The 13,980-nt window shown below is 38.3% G+C and overlaps 1 protein-coding gene and 1 pseudogene across 1 annotated transcript in view; one reads left to right on the top strand and one right to left on the bottom strand.

Moving 5' to 3' along the window:
- The window catches only part of STAG1 (STAG1 cohesin complex component), a 463,391-nt gene that overhangs the window by 356,431 nt on the left and 92,980 nt on the right, over positions 1-13,980 (bottom strand). The window lies entirely within an intron of this gene.
- LOC118908221 (deubiquitinase DESI2-like) lies at positions 7,032-8,139 on the top strand (annotated as a pseudogene).

Here is a 13,980-nt window from a genome sequence, read left to right as displayed (position 1 = left end):
CCCACTCTCCGTGCTTTTATTCAACATAGCATTGAAGATTCTAACCATGGCAATCAGAAAAGACAAAGAAATAAAAGGCATCCAGATTGGTAAGGAAGAAGTCAAACTGTCACTATTTGCAGATAATATGATATTGTACCTAAACAAACCTACAGACTACACTCCAAACTACTACAACTAATATCTGAATTCAGCAAAGTTGCAGGACAGAAAATTGACACACAAAAATCTGTTGCATTCCTATACACTAATAACGAACTAGCAGAAAGAGAAAACAGGAAAACAATTCCATTCACAATTGCATAAAAAACAGTAAGATACCTGCGAATAAACATAACCAAGGAAGTAAAAGACCTATCCCCTGAAAACTACAAGACACTCATGAGAGAAATAAAAGAGGAAACTAATAAATGGAAATTCCTACCGTGCTCTTGGGTAGGAAGAATTAATATTGTCAAAATGGCCATCCTGCCTAAAGCAATTTACAGATTCAATGCAACCCTTATCAAAATACCAACAGCATTCTTCAATGAACTGGAACAAATAGTTCTAAAATTCATGTGGAACCAGAGCAGACTCTGAATAGCCAAAGCAATCCTGAGATGGAAGAATAAAGAAGGGGGGATTATGCTTCCCTACTTCAAGTTCTACTACAAAGCAAAAGCAATCAAGACAATTTGGTACTGGCACAAGAACAGACCCATAGACCAGTGGAACAGAGTAGAGAGTGCAGATATTAACCCAAGTATATAAGGTCAATTAATACACGAGAAAGGAGCTATAGATATACAATGGGGAAATGACAGCCTCTTCATCAGCTGGTGTAGGCAAAAGTGGACAGCTACATGTAAGAGAATGAAACTGGATTACTGTCTAACTCCATACACAAAGAAACTCAAAATGGATCAAAACCTGAATGTAAGTAATAAAACCATGAAACTCTTAGAAGAAAACAGGCAAAACTCTCTTCAATATAAACACGGGGAACTTCTTTATGAACATGTCTCCATGGGCAAAAAAACACTGTCCAAAATGAACAAGTGGGACTATATCAAACTAAAAAGGTTCTGCACAGCAAAGGAAACCATCAGTAGAAGAAAAAGGAATCCTACAGTATGGGAAAATATATTCATAAATGACGTATCCAATAAGGGTTTGACATCCAAAACATAAAAAGAGTACACACATTTCAGCAAACAAAAAGCAAATAATCCAATTTAAAAATGGGCAGAGGATCTGAACAGACACTTCTCCAAACAAGAAATTCAGATCGCCAACAGGCACATGAAAAGATGCTCCACATTGCTAATCATCAGAGAAATGCAAATTAAAACCACAATGAGGTATCACATCACACCAGTTAGGATGGCCACCTCCAAAAGACAAACAACAACAAATGTTGGTGAGGATGCAAAGGGGAATCCTCCTACACTGCTGGTGGGAATGTAAATTAGTTCAACCATTGTGAAAGGCAGTATGCAGGTTCCTCAAAAAACTAAAAACAGAAATACCATTTGACCCAGGAATTCCACTGCTAGGAATTTACCCTAAGAATGCAGGAGCCAATTTGAAAAAGACATATGCACCCCTATGTTTATCACAGCATTATTTACAATAGTAATGAAAGGGAAGCAACCTAAGTATCCATCAGTAGATGAATAGATAAAGAAGATGTGGTATATACACACACACACACACACACACACACACACACACACACACAATGAAATATCATTCAGCCATAAGAAGAAAACAAATCCTACCATTTGCAACAACATGGATGGAGCTAGAGGGTATTATGCTCAGTGAAATAAGCCATGTGGAGAAAGACAAGTACCAAATGATTTCACTCATCTGTGGAGTATAAGAACAAAGAAAAACTGAAGGAAAAAAATAGCAGCAGACTCACAGAACCCAAGAATGGACTAACAGTTACCAAAGGGAAAGGGACTGGGGGTGGCAGGTATTAAGGGAGGGATACAGGGAATAAGGGGCATTACAATTAGCACACATAATATGGGGGAGGGGGGGGCACGGGGAAGGCAGTATAGCACAGAGAACACAAGTAGTGACTTTATAGCGTCTTACTATGCTGATGGATAGTGATTGTATTTGAGTATGTGGTGGGGACTTGATAATGGGGGACTCTAGTAACCACAGTGTTGCTCATGTGATTGTATATTAATGATACACAAATACAAAAAAAAAAAAGAAATAGCAAAGTACTAAAATTTTGAAAACATTAATCTAGATAATCTAAAATATTAAATAGAAGGATTTACTCCAAAATCAAAATACATATTTAATAGGACAAAGATAAAAAGATAACTGGTAATATCAACTTGGCTTACTATTCTGCCTTCACATCTAATAACATATTATAGAAAGCTATTCTTGGTAGCATTTCTAGGTAACATAACCTTCAAATCAAAAGGAAACATAGCAGACTGGTGTAAGAGTGGGATTTTGGAGGCATACTGTCCAGGTTCTTAGAACAGATATGCTTTCTAACTCTCTAATTCACTATGTCTCAGTATTCCCATCTCTTAAACAGGCATAATGAAAGAAACTAGAGTCTATATGGTTTTTGAGAAGAGTGACTAGAAGAATGCCTGTGACTCTTAAATAAATATTAACTCCCAGCTACAAGAGGAAGAAACAGATAGAAATATTCAGGAATGTCAGCTCTGCCAGGGCAAGTATTTTTTGTCTTTTCTGTTCATTGCTATATTCTTAAGGCCTGAAATCTAGCAAACATTTTGTGAATTAACAAGATCTGTGTGAATGTATATACATGTATTTTATTTAAAGCAAAGAATACAAAATCAAAGATGAGGAGAACTCCCAGAGTTGACAAACTAACCAAAGTTAGCAGCTTGTTCTTTAAAAGAAAAAGAAAAAAAGACAAAAGTTGCATTCTCAGTGATGGTGCTCTTATAGCAGTGACACTTAAAGCCAGTGGAGGTAGAAGGTGGATGGCCAAGCAGTGGTTAAGGAATGAGACAAAGGAGTAGGATGTATCAGAGTAGAGGACAGCTAAGTTTGAAAAAGCCTCTATGAACAATCTCACACACATAAATCCCAAAACATAGATAAATGTCCCTAAAGGGAAGTGAAAAGCCAAAATAAGATTCACACATCCAGATTTTTCGATTTTTTTCTGTATTGACCAATCTCTGTCAAAACTTTAAGCATCAACGTCTGAAAATGCAATTCCATGATAACTATATTCAACCTCTTTCCCAAAATACTTCTACACGACTTATATTTTCCTTTATTTTCAGTATTCCCATAACTGTATTTTCTTATACTCTAACATCATGAAATTGCAACAAGAACCTTAACGCTTCCTACAATCTGAACTCTCACTGCTTCTCTTCCATTACTCTACTCTTAATTCAAATTAAATATTTAATTTAAGAACTCTCTTCTGCTTCTGTGTATGTGCACATAACTACCTCTTAAACCATACCACACTCTTCCTGAAGCTAACTGGAAAGCTCTAACCTTGAAATCTACGCAGGGTTAGGTCTCACACTTAAAAGCCTTCAGACCACCTTATCCATAACACTAACAGTACTTTTTGCTACATACTGTGTGTGTGTGCATGTATTATAATTTCTACTGTCACAAATTTCATTCAGTTCCTTACTTTTATTACTCCTTTCTCTGTTCATCACTTTTTAAATTAATAAACGTTATTTTTTTAGAGTGGTTTAACTTCACAGCAAAATGCCCACATATTTTTAGAGATTAACCTGCATTTCTCGCTCTTTAAGAGATTATATGGTCTTTTAAGTACAACTGTTTTCTCTTCATATTCCTGAAGAATTGTCTAGTACCAGGCAGCCAGAAAAGGGGCTTAACAATTAGCAAGTATAAAAAATAAAGATAGACCAGGCCACTAGAATATTACATTAATAAAGAAGAAGAGCTAATTCTTTAATAAATTTGTTTTTAACACTATTGTGCATACTATCTTTTTCTCACTACAACTTTTTCTTATTAAGATATCACAGATATACAATATGACAAAGGTTTCACATGAAAAACATGTGGCTATGACATTCAACCACACCATGAAGTCCCCCCCACCATACCCTACTGAAGTCACAGTCCATCAGCATACTAAGATGCTAAGGAGTCAATACTTGTCTTCTCTGTGCTAAGCTCTATGACCTGTGAAGCCCGTACACCATGTGTACGAATAATTAATAGCCCTCAATCCCGTTATCCTTCCGTCCCACAACCCCTCCCCCACCACTCCCCTTTGGTAACCCCTAGTTCCTTCTTCGAGGCCTAAATTGAAAGAGCACTAACAATGTCATCAGCCTTCAAAATTGCTAACAAGTAACAATGAACCCAAATAAATTAGTTTGCTTTATACTAAATCACCCACAGTAATTATGTAAAAGATAATGCTTGCAAAAAGAAAATTAACAGACCTGCCTGTCAAAATTACAAGAATTTGTTTCCATGTACTTTATATGAAAAGTACATTGTGATTTTTAAAAATTAAACTTTTTTCCAAAATTCAAACATATCACACCACTTGGGGAGATCGGTGAAATGGTGAAGGGTTGAAAACAATTAGTGAGAAGTTACATGAGTACATATGCATGTCAAAACTCATTATTCTGTACACTAAGATTTGTTCATTTTATATTGCATGTACCTCAACATATTAAAAATAATTATTCCTGAAGGATAAATAAAATAAATAACTGCCCTTCAGGTGGTTTAAAACAAAACAAACCACCACCATTTAATTCAATGGCCAAATAATTCTGTCCTTGTAAATAGTTTTCTAATGGAAATGCCAACCCTCATACAAGTAAGAATTGTCTGACAACAACTTCTTTAAGAAAAATACTGTGTATCATCAATTTAGTCACTCTTTGTTAGGAACAACAAAAATATCCTAAATATGTCCTTTGGCTAAAACAAACCTCTACTCTTAGTTTCTGAAAAATATAAAAATACTTATGGAAAATGTCTTCTAACAAAGCTTATAAGAATAATTAAGCTTGAATAGCCCTTTCATTTTCATATAAAAATTGTTTCAATATTGTGGAAAAAAGGCATCACCTTACCACTGTCTTAGGTAGACTCCTAGGTTTTTTGCTTAGTAATCTGAAGAAGCAGTGAAATAAAAAAAATCTATGGGACTGGCACCAGGAAGAAACAGGTTCTTAACGTTAAGACTAAATGAACTTTAAAGAATGACATCCAAACCAGATAAAAGCTATAAAATTGTAGTGGTTCATTACTTTGTGGATTGGTTTAGGAAAAGTTCTTATATAATAGGAAATTCTGAACAAAAATGGTTTACTCAGCACATAATATCTAATTTTGTGTTACTTTAAATCCAGAGAGCTATGTGTAAATTCTCCTCAAATATATTGCTCCACTATCAAATATCATTTTATCTTAAATTCTGAAAAATCGTTCACATCATGAGCACACATATAATTAGGAAAATCTGAACTATAATGATTATGAACCATAGAACAGGACAAACATATAAGAGTCCACAATGATATGAATTTAAAAATTGAATGAAAAAAGTAAATGGGGGGAAAGGAAAATAGAATGAAAAAGTAAATTGGGGGAAAGAATAAATAAATTAAAAAGGAATGATAGAAATAGAAAAATCACCACTTGACCATTTTCTCAGGAAGGAAAAATTAAATTTCGATTAATTTTCTCAGGCAGGAATTATTAATGGGTACTAAAACTGGAAGGGCTGAAGTATACTAAGAAACTTAAGCATAGTCTAAAAGTATTTCCCTACTAGATATGAATAACAAAGAGGAAAACATTATCAGTACAGTGGAGAAACCTGACAAACGCCTCCTTAATCAAGGGACCCTAATTAACATCACTAAAATGAGACATTATCAGCATGCGCCTCCTGATAAGATGAAAGAAGGGTATGATTACAGTTCTCTGGTATTCTTGCCAAAAAAGAAAAACTTAAATTTAATCACAAGGATAAATCATATAACCACAAATTGAAGGACATTCTATAAAATAACTGACCAGGATTCTTCAAAATTTTCGTGGTCACGAAAGAAAGACTGAGGAACTGTGCCACATTAAAGAAGAAACATAACAACTAAATGCAACAAGTGATACCTGATTGCATCCTCGATCAGAAATGAGTATCAGTGGGAAAACTGATGAAACGTGAATAAGGTCTGCTTATTAGTTAACAATACATTATTAGTTAATTTTCTGGTTTTGATAATTGTGCTATGGTTATCTAAGATACTGGCATTTGGGGAAGATAGATGAAGTGTAGAGATAACTTTTGTATTTTCTTGCAACTTAAGTAAAGACAGAAATTATTTCACAGGAGAGACGGAAAGGAATACAAACCCCCAAACTGTATTACTAAAATACAGAAGTCCAAAAACATGAAGGAAAAAAGAGGTGAGGTATTTTATCTAATGATCTTACCACTTTCTCCCCAGGGTTCAATACATTTCCTTATTCTTAGATATACAGGGCATCAGTGCCATGTAGCTTCTCCCTCCCTTCCACCTACCCAATATGGTCTATATCTCTTCAAGACTGAGACAATAACGACTCCAAGTCATTTTAATCAAACTGCACTTAAAACTATCTGCATATCACATAGAGTTCCATGAGGCTGTACTGTGCAACAAGTAGGAGTTCAATAAATCCTTGCAGAGAGAGGCGCCTAGGCCTGCGCGGGCAGGCACCATTCCGGCCCCGTCGGTGTGCAGAGGGACGCTCGCGGCGCTAGGACCCTGATGCTACGCCCTGGCTACCGCGCGCCGGGCTGTGAGCTTAGCAACCGGCTCCGCCTCCCAGACGCGTCCGCGAGCGGGTAACGGCCACAGCCTCCCGGAGACAGAGCGGCTGGAGGACGCAACGGCGGCTGGAGGACGAGAAGCGGCTGGAGGACGTGGCGGCGGCAGGAGGACAACGAGCACCTAAAGAACGAGGAGCGGCGGGAGGACGCCGAGCAGCTGAAGGACGAGGCGGCGGCTCCCGGGAGGAGGATGGGGGCTAACCACTTAGTGGTGCTCAACGTGTAGGACTTGTCCTGGACGAACAAATACACCTCATCCATTGGAATTGGAATTTTTCATTCAGGAGTTGAAGTGTACGGCAGAGAATTTACTTATGGTGGCCATCCTTACCCGTCTTCTGGAATATCTGAAATGTCCCCAGAAAATGCTTCTGAACTAGGAGACAGATTTAAATTTAAAGAAGCTGTTGTTTTAGGGAGCACTGACTTCCTAGAAGATGATTTAGAAAAAATTGTAGAAGAGCTGGGAAAAGAATACAAAGGGAATGCCTATCATTCGCTGATGAAAAACTGCAATCACTTTTCTTCAGCTTTAGCACAGATTCTTTGTGGGAAAAAGATTCCTCGCTGGATCAATCGGCTTGCCTGCTTCGGCTCCCGCGTACCCTATCTACAGAGTTGCCTCCCAAAGGAGTGGCTCACCCCCGCGGCCCTGTAGTCCCGCGTCAGCCAGGAGCTCCAGGACTAACTAGAGGAGGCAGAGGATGCAGCCGCGCCCGCTTCCATGGCGAGCACCACAGCAGCTATAAGTGTCTCCAAAATCACACCTTCAGAACTGTCTCTGGCGGTTGACTATCACTAGAGAAAAGTAAAAGATGAACATCCTTGGAGATTCTGTACCCAAACATGGCTCTCCCCCACTTCCCAGTTTTCAGCTCAGGATTATATTTGTAATCAAAAAAATCATATGGCATAGGACGGAAGACTTTGTGTGAAGCTGCCCACTGTTTTTTACCCACTTGTAAATTTGGATTTACTTCTGTTTTATACTATCTCCGTTAAGTTATGGTTACAGTATTTTGTAAACCTGTTTACAGATATTGCATGGAGTCCTGCCACAGTGAAGGAAGAAAATCTTCATGTCTTCAAAACTTAAGCAGACAATCTTTGTACTCTTCTGATGGTTGCCAGAGCTCGGGCATGAGGAATAGGCACACAGGAAGGTACTCACAGTCACAGTCAGCTGCTCAGGAACTGCCTTGTGGGTTGGTTTTTGTTCCCATTGTGACCCTAGATTCAGAGGTGAAGGAGCACAGTCAGCTGGGGGCTTGGACCTTGTCTGCAGGAGAGGTGGCCGTGGCCTCGCTCCACTCTCAAAGCACGTCTCCCAAGACTCCCATCCAGTGGTTGCTTTCATCCCAAATATGTGTCCACTGAGGCAGGGCGGCCATTCTTGTGTCTGGCTGGCTTTGATTCCTCTGATACTGTAACTAAATTGTTTTTCGTTACAGATAGTCTTGCTGGTAACTGACAAGTGTTTTGCACCCATGTTGGGTTCTCCTTTTATGTGAATAAATAGATGCTCCCCCTGAGCATTGTTGATGGGGCAGGAATCTCCAAAGTGGTAGCCTTCTGAGTAGCAGTGTGACTGGACTTCTCAGTTGCTATCAACTATTCAGGCTCTTCCCTACTAGACTTTGAAAGCTAGAGTCCAAAGTAACACTCTCTGAAAACTTGAATCTGTGATGCCTCCCACATTCATGCACCTTGTCAGCAGTATGTTGGGGTTTGTTAGTTGTTCTGAGAGTAAATAGGAAGACTAGTCTCACTGACTCTCCTGGAAAAATCCTATCTGTGTGTCTTAACAGTTCCTCTCTTTGTTCTCCCAAAAGTGTGTCTCTTACATAACATACTCTAACAGAGGACTCCTCACCCCAGGGAAGTCCTTGTGGCAAAGAGTGTCCATTCTTTTTTTTTCTTCAATTTTTTATTAGGGTGTTATTGATGTACACTCTTATGAGGGTTTGACATGGGGGAACAGTGTGGTTGCTACATTTACCCACGTTGTCAGGTCCCCACCCATACCCCAGTGCGGTCGCTGTCCATCAGTGTAGTAGGGTGCCGCAGATTCACTGTTTGTTTTCTCTGTGCTATAGTTTTCCCTGTGGCCCCTCACACCATGTGTGCTAGATGTGGTGCCCTTCAATCCCCTTCTCCCTCCCGCACTCCTCCCCTTTGGTAACCACTAGTCCCTTCTTGGAGTCTGTGAGTCTGCTGCTATTTTGTTCCTTCAGTTTTGCTTCGTTGTTATACTCCACAAATGAGGGAAATCATTTGGCACTTGTCTTTCTCTGCCTGGTTTATTTCACTGAGGGTGGTGATCTCCAGCTCCATGCATGTTGTTGCGGATGGTGAATTTGTTTCTTTCTTCTGTGTTCCACTGTGTGTATGTACCATGTCTTCTTTGTCCATTCATCTACTGATGGACACTTGGGTTGCTTCCTTATCTTGGCTATTGTAAATAGTGCTGCAGTAGACATAGGCGTGCATGTCAAAAAAAACCCTTGCAGAGAAAAAAAGCAACCATCTGATAAAACCAATGATATTTTACATACTCAAAATTCCATAAATGTTCAATCCCATTAAGAAAATTCCTAACTACACAGTGCTAAAAGTCAGAGGATATAATGAGAATAAGTTCTTTGATCTTTCATCTTTATATTTTGCATTTCCAAGGCTCTTCCCTTGTATTAGTTTTCATAACAAAGTTACATTACTTGGGTGACTTTAAACAATAGAAACTCATTCTTGCACAGCTCTAGCTGCTAGAAGATCAAATCAAGATGTTAGTAGGGCCATGCTCTCTTCTGAAGCCTTGAGGGGGATTCTATCCTTACCTCTTCCAGCTTCTAATAGCCCCAGGCATTCCTTCGCTTGTTGCAGCATAACTCCAATCTCTGCCTCCATCTTTACATGACTGTGTTCCTTGTGTCCATCTGTCTCTGTCTTCACACAGCATTCTCTTGCCTGTGTCTTTGTGTTCTCTTTTTTTATACGGACACCACTCAAATGGCATTAGGATTCACCCTAATTGAGTATGACTTAATATTAACTTAATTACATCTGAAAGACCTATTTCAAAGACCCTATTCAAAGACCAAATGAGATCACATTCATTAAATACAGGGATTAAGACTTCACCATGTCATTTGGGGACACAAATTACCCATAAGACCCCTCTATTCCAAGAAACTACTGTTTAGAAGTTACCTACTCAATACCATGTTAAGAAAAGTTTACTGAGCAACTCCGAAACATAACATAATGTTCTAAGTGCTGAACACAGAGCAGTAAATAAATTAGATGAAATCCCACTGGTAAGAAGCTGGTATTTCTAATACATAGAATCAGTCAACAAATAAAGAAATAAACATGACAATTTCAGATTACAAGTGATAAAAACAAAGTACTTCAAGAAGATGGTCTTCGAAAGACTTTCTAAGGCGGAAACATTTGAGTCAAGACTTGATGTGCAAGGTAGGAGGCCAAAGCAGAGTGACTATTTTTAACAATGGAAGGAAGGCATCTGCTCACTTAAGTGATGTGGCCATGTGGCAATGGGGCAGACCACTTATAACTTATAAGGCATACCACCTTTGAGATTATGTGACTCTTCAACATTTTCATTTACTTTAAGACAGAGTCTTTATCAAATTTTACACTTCAAAATGTGAGACATAATTTTTTATACTATGTTTCTTCACTTTTGGATAATTTATATTTGTAAAGCCCACAATCACACTGAGAGTTGGCTGATCATAAATGTAAGCTGCAAAGAACATTAAATTAGTAGGTGTAGGGAAGACAAGATAATGTGCTTTTACAACACAAAACTGTAGATTATACAATTGTATAAATACTAGGTTCCGCAATTAGAAAATGAACTTGAGGGAGGCTTCTCAGAATCCCACTGACTATGAAACTGGGTGTGCTGCAGAAAGTTAAGTGAAGTACATGTATAAAAATTCTTGGAACAATCATAACCATAGTCTTTTCGTTGCTGCTCACTGGAGAACTATGCCTGCCAGCTGCCCAAGGGCAATCATCTTGATTAAAAATACTCCTGGGATGCCTCCTATCAGGTCTCTCTTCTTTCTCAAGCATTCCCCATTGCCAAGTTCACTACCTTCAATGGTAATGACTTAGGGTTAGTGGAGGTACAAAAACTATTGCACCAAGTACAAAATTCCAGGACATTATCATTGTTGTAGCTTATTAACAGTTTAACACATTGATCAGGCTGTTATACTTAATTACCAGCTTACTCGACTTCTTTCATATGTCTCAGTTCTTACAAACATGAACTAATTTTCTCAGGTGTTCCTATTAAACATTAAGTACTCTAGAGACAATAGCAAAACCTCTACTAACTAGAATATGTAAAGTATGAATGATTCCATGTTCAAGTGTCTGGGACAACTGATGTTTTGCATTAAGTCCCAAAACACTGAAGGATATTAAATGACAACCTAATTATACTAAAGTCTCCCTTGATTTCACTGCTCAGAACTACACTGCTGTATCTCCCTACTCCCAAAAGAGTTCTAAGGGATATTCTTGTGGTACATCTAGATTTGGGTTAGGAGAACTTGATTAAAAGGCTAAACATAAGGTAGGGCTTTCTGATGCTAAACCTACTACCTTTCTTCTCTTGCTACCCCTACACTCATGCTCTATTACAGGTAAAACAGTAAGTTGTGTTGTCTTCACCCCCAACTGCCTGTACTCATACTGCTCTGCACCTCCATTGCACCTACACCATCATCATCCCTCTTCTTCTATATATCTGTATCTAACATTTCAGATGTTTCATTCACAGAAGAAGTGATGAATACCCGAAAGTTTCCAAGAATATTGACGGCCCATGCCATTCAAGGCACGTAATTACAAAACTGTCTTATTTTCCATTTGTACATGACTATTCTGAGCTTAATGATGGCCAACTCCAAGGTCCTTGACATGCTCATATAAAAATGTCTTTGTTATCTGGAACACAGTTGAAAACTAGTAAAATGAAGCAAAACTGAAGGAACAAAATGGCAGCAGACTCAGAGACCCCAAGAATGAACTAGTGGTTACCAAAGGGGAGGGGTGTGGGAGGGCGGATGGGGAGGGAGGGAGAAGGGGATTGAGGGGTACTATGTTTAGTACACATGGTGTGGGGGATCACAGAGATAACAGTACAGCATAGAGAAGCCATATAGTGAGTGAATCTGTGGCATCTTGTAGCACTGATAGACACTGACTGCATTGGGGTATTGGTGGGACTTGATAATATGGGTAAATGTAGTAACCACATTATTTTTTCATGTGAAACCTTCATAAGAGTGTATATCAATCGTACCTTAGTAAAAAAAAAATTTTTTTTTAAAAGAAAACTTCAGAAGATAAGAGACTGACGAAAATTAGGCTTGGGTGGATTAATGATTGTGCATTGAGCATGGACTCCCCTATACAGAATCTTATTGTTGTTAACAACCATTTGATCAATAAATATGAGAGATGCCCTCACCAAAAAAAAAAAAAAAAAAAGTACACACTTCCAATTGTAAAATAAATAAGTAACCGGGATGTAATGTATAGCATAAGGAATATAGTCAAAATATTGTAACAACTTGGTATGGTGATAGCTGGTACCTAGAATTATCATGTATATAAATGTTGAATCACTGTGTTGTACACCTGAAACTAATGTAATACTGTGTGTCAACTACCCTTTAATAAAAAAAATAAAAAAAAAAAAAGAAACCTAGGACAAATCCTCTCCCACACTATGAACTCTTCTGGTTACCCACTGTCTCTCAGAAATTATTAACTGCTCCTGCCTCCACATGTATACCACCCTCTAATCTTCCTCACTTGTGTCACCTACTCGCTTGCGGACCTCTTAACCACTGCTCATCACATTGTTGAAGATGTTTGCATCTTGGTTAAACTTCTTCTCTATCAAAAGCCTTGGGTAATGTCTATCTAAAATCCAAGTCAAAAAATCCTTGAACCTTTTCAATTACACAGACATTCACGCACAACCTTAGAACCTCATCTACCAGCTTTCACAACCAAACACTTAACCATATTCATAGTTCTTTTGTGTCCACACTATCTTTACACCTGCTCAATTTCATGAACACCGCTTAGAACTTATTCCTCACAGCATTTAGCCGGTCCATCATCATCACCTTTTCTTAGTAGGTGTACACATGAATCATGTAAACTACTTCCTCACCAATCCTTTCTACCCCTCGTCCTTCTGAAGACCTGTCATATCAGAGTCTAAATCTAAAATAATATCACAAACTACCTCCTCTAAAGCATACAAGTTGCTGAGCAGTATTGGAGAAAGGATTCCAAAGACATGCAAACTGATACACTCTGTATTCTGGTCTCCAATTTTAAGAGGAATCTCTGCCCAACTGAAGCAATCTCTTTATTTGTCCATGATGAGCTCCCTCTCCCATTGTCTTCAACAATTATTCCAAATTTTCACTAACCTTAAAACCCTTTCCTATCTGTGGCCAACCTCCACCATCCCTGAAGTTCATTTTTTTTTAAATGAGGTCATTAGTTATGAACTATCTGCTTTTTGCCTTTCCCTCACTCATTCTTTGCCTATCAATATTGTAAGTATTATCTCAGAAAAGTGTCCTTCCTCTTGTTCTTGCTCCATCCCCTCATGTCACTATTTCATTCTCTAAGCCTACAAACCACTCACGTGTCCCCTATCACACAAAACATAAAGATTGTAGCACCCCTCCCTATTCTCACTAGGTTTTCCTTCTTAGAAAAGCAACTTACAGTCACAATTTCTACAACCTCACTTCTCATTCCCTCATCTAGTTTAGGGGGGGAAATCTTATTTTCACCCTAACTCTCTGCTGAAAGTACCTTTTCAAAAAATAGCACTAGGAACTATTTTATGATACTACCAAATTATTGATGCTTTTTTTGTTTCTTGATGTTATCTTTGTGCTTACCCACCAAAACATGTACAGATGAAATGATATGTGAAGGATTTGCTTCAAACTAATAGAAGATTGGAGGTGTAAGAGATGAAAACTACATTAACCATTTATAAACTCATAAATGTTTATAAATGAGTTTATAAATGTTGAAGTTGTGCAACCGTTACACTGGGGTTC

This window comes from Manis pentadactyla, chromosome 1 (genome assembly GCF_030020395.1).
Source record: "Manis pentadactyla isolate mManPen7 chromosome 1, mManPen7.hap1, whole genome shotgun sequence".
In the NCBI taxonomy this organism is placed as follows: Eukaryota; Metazoa; Chordata; class Mammalia; order Pholidota; family Manidae; genus Manis; species Manis pentadactyla.
The sequence above is the reverse complement of the archived record's forward strand: the minus strand, read 5'-3'. Positions and strand labels throughout refer to the sequence as shown.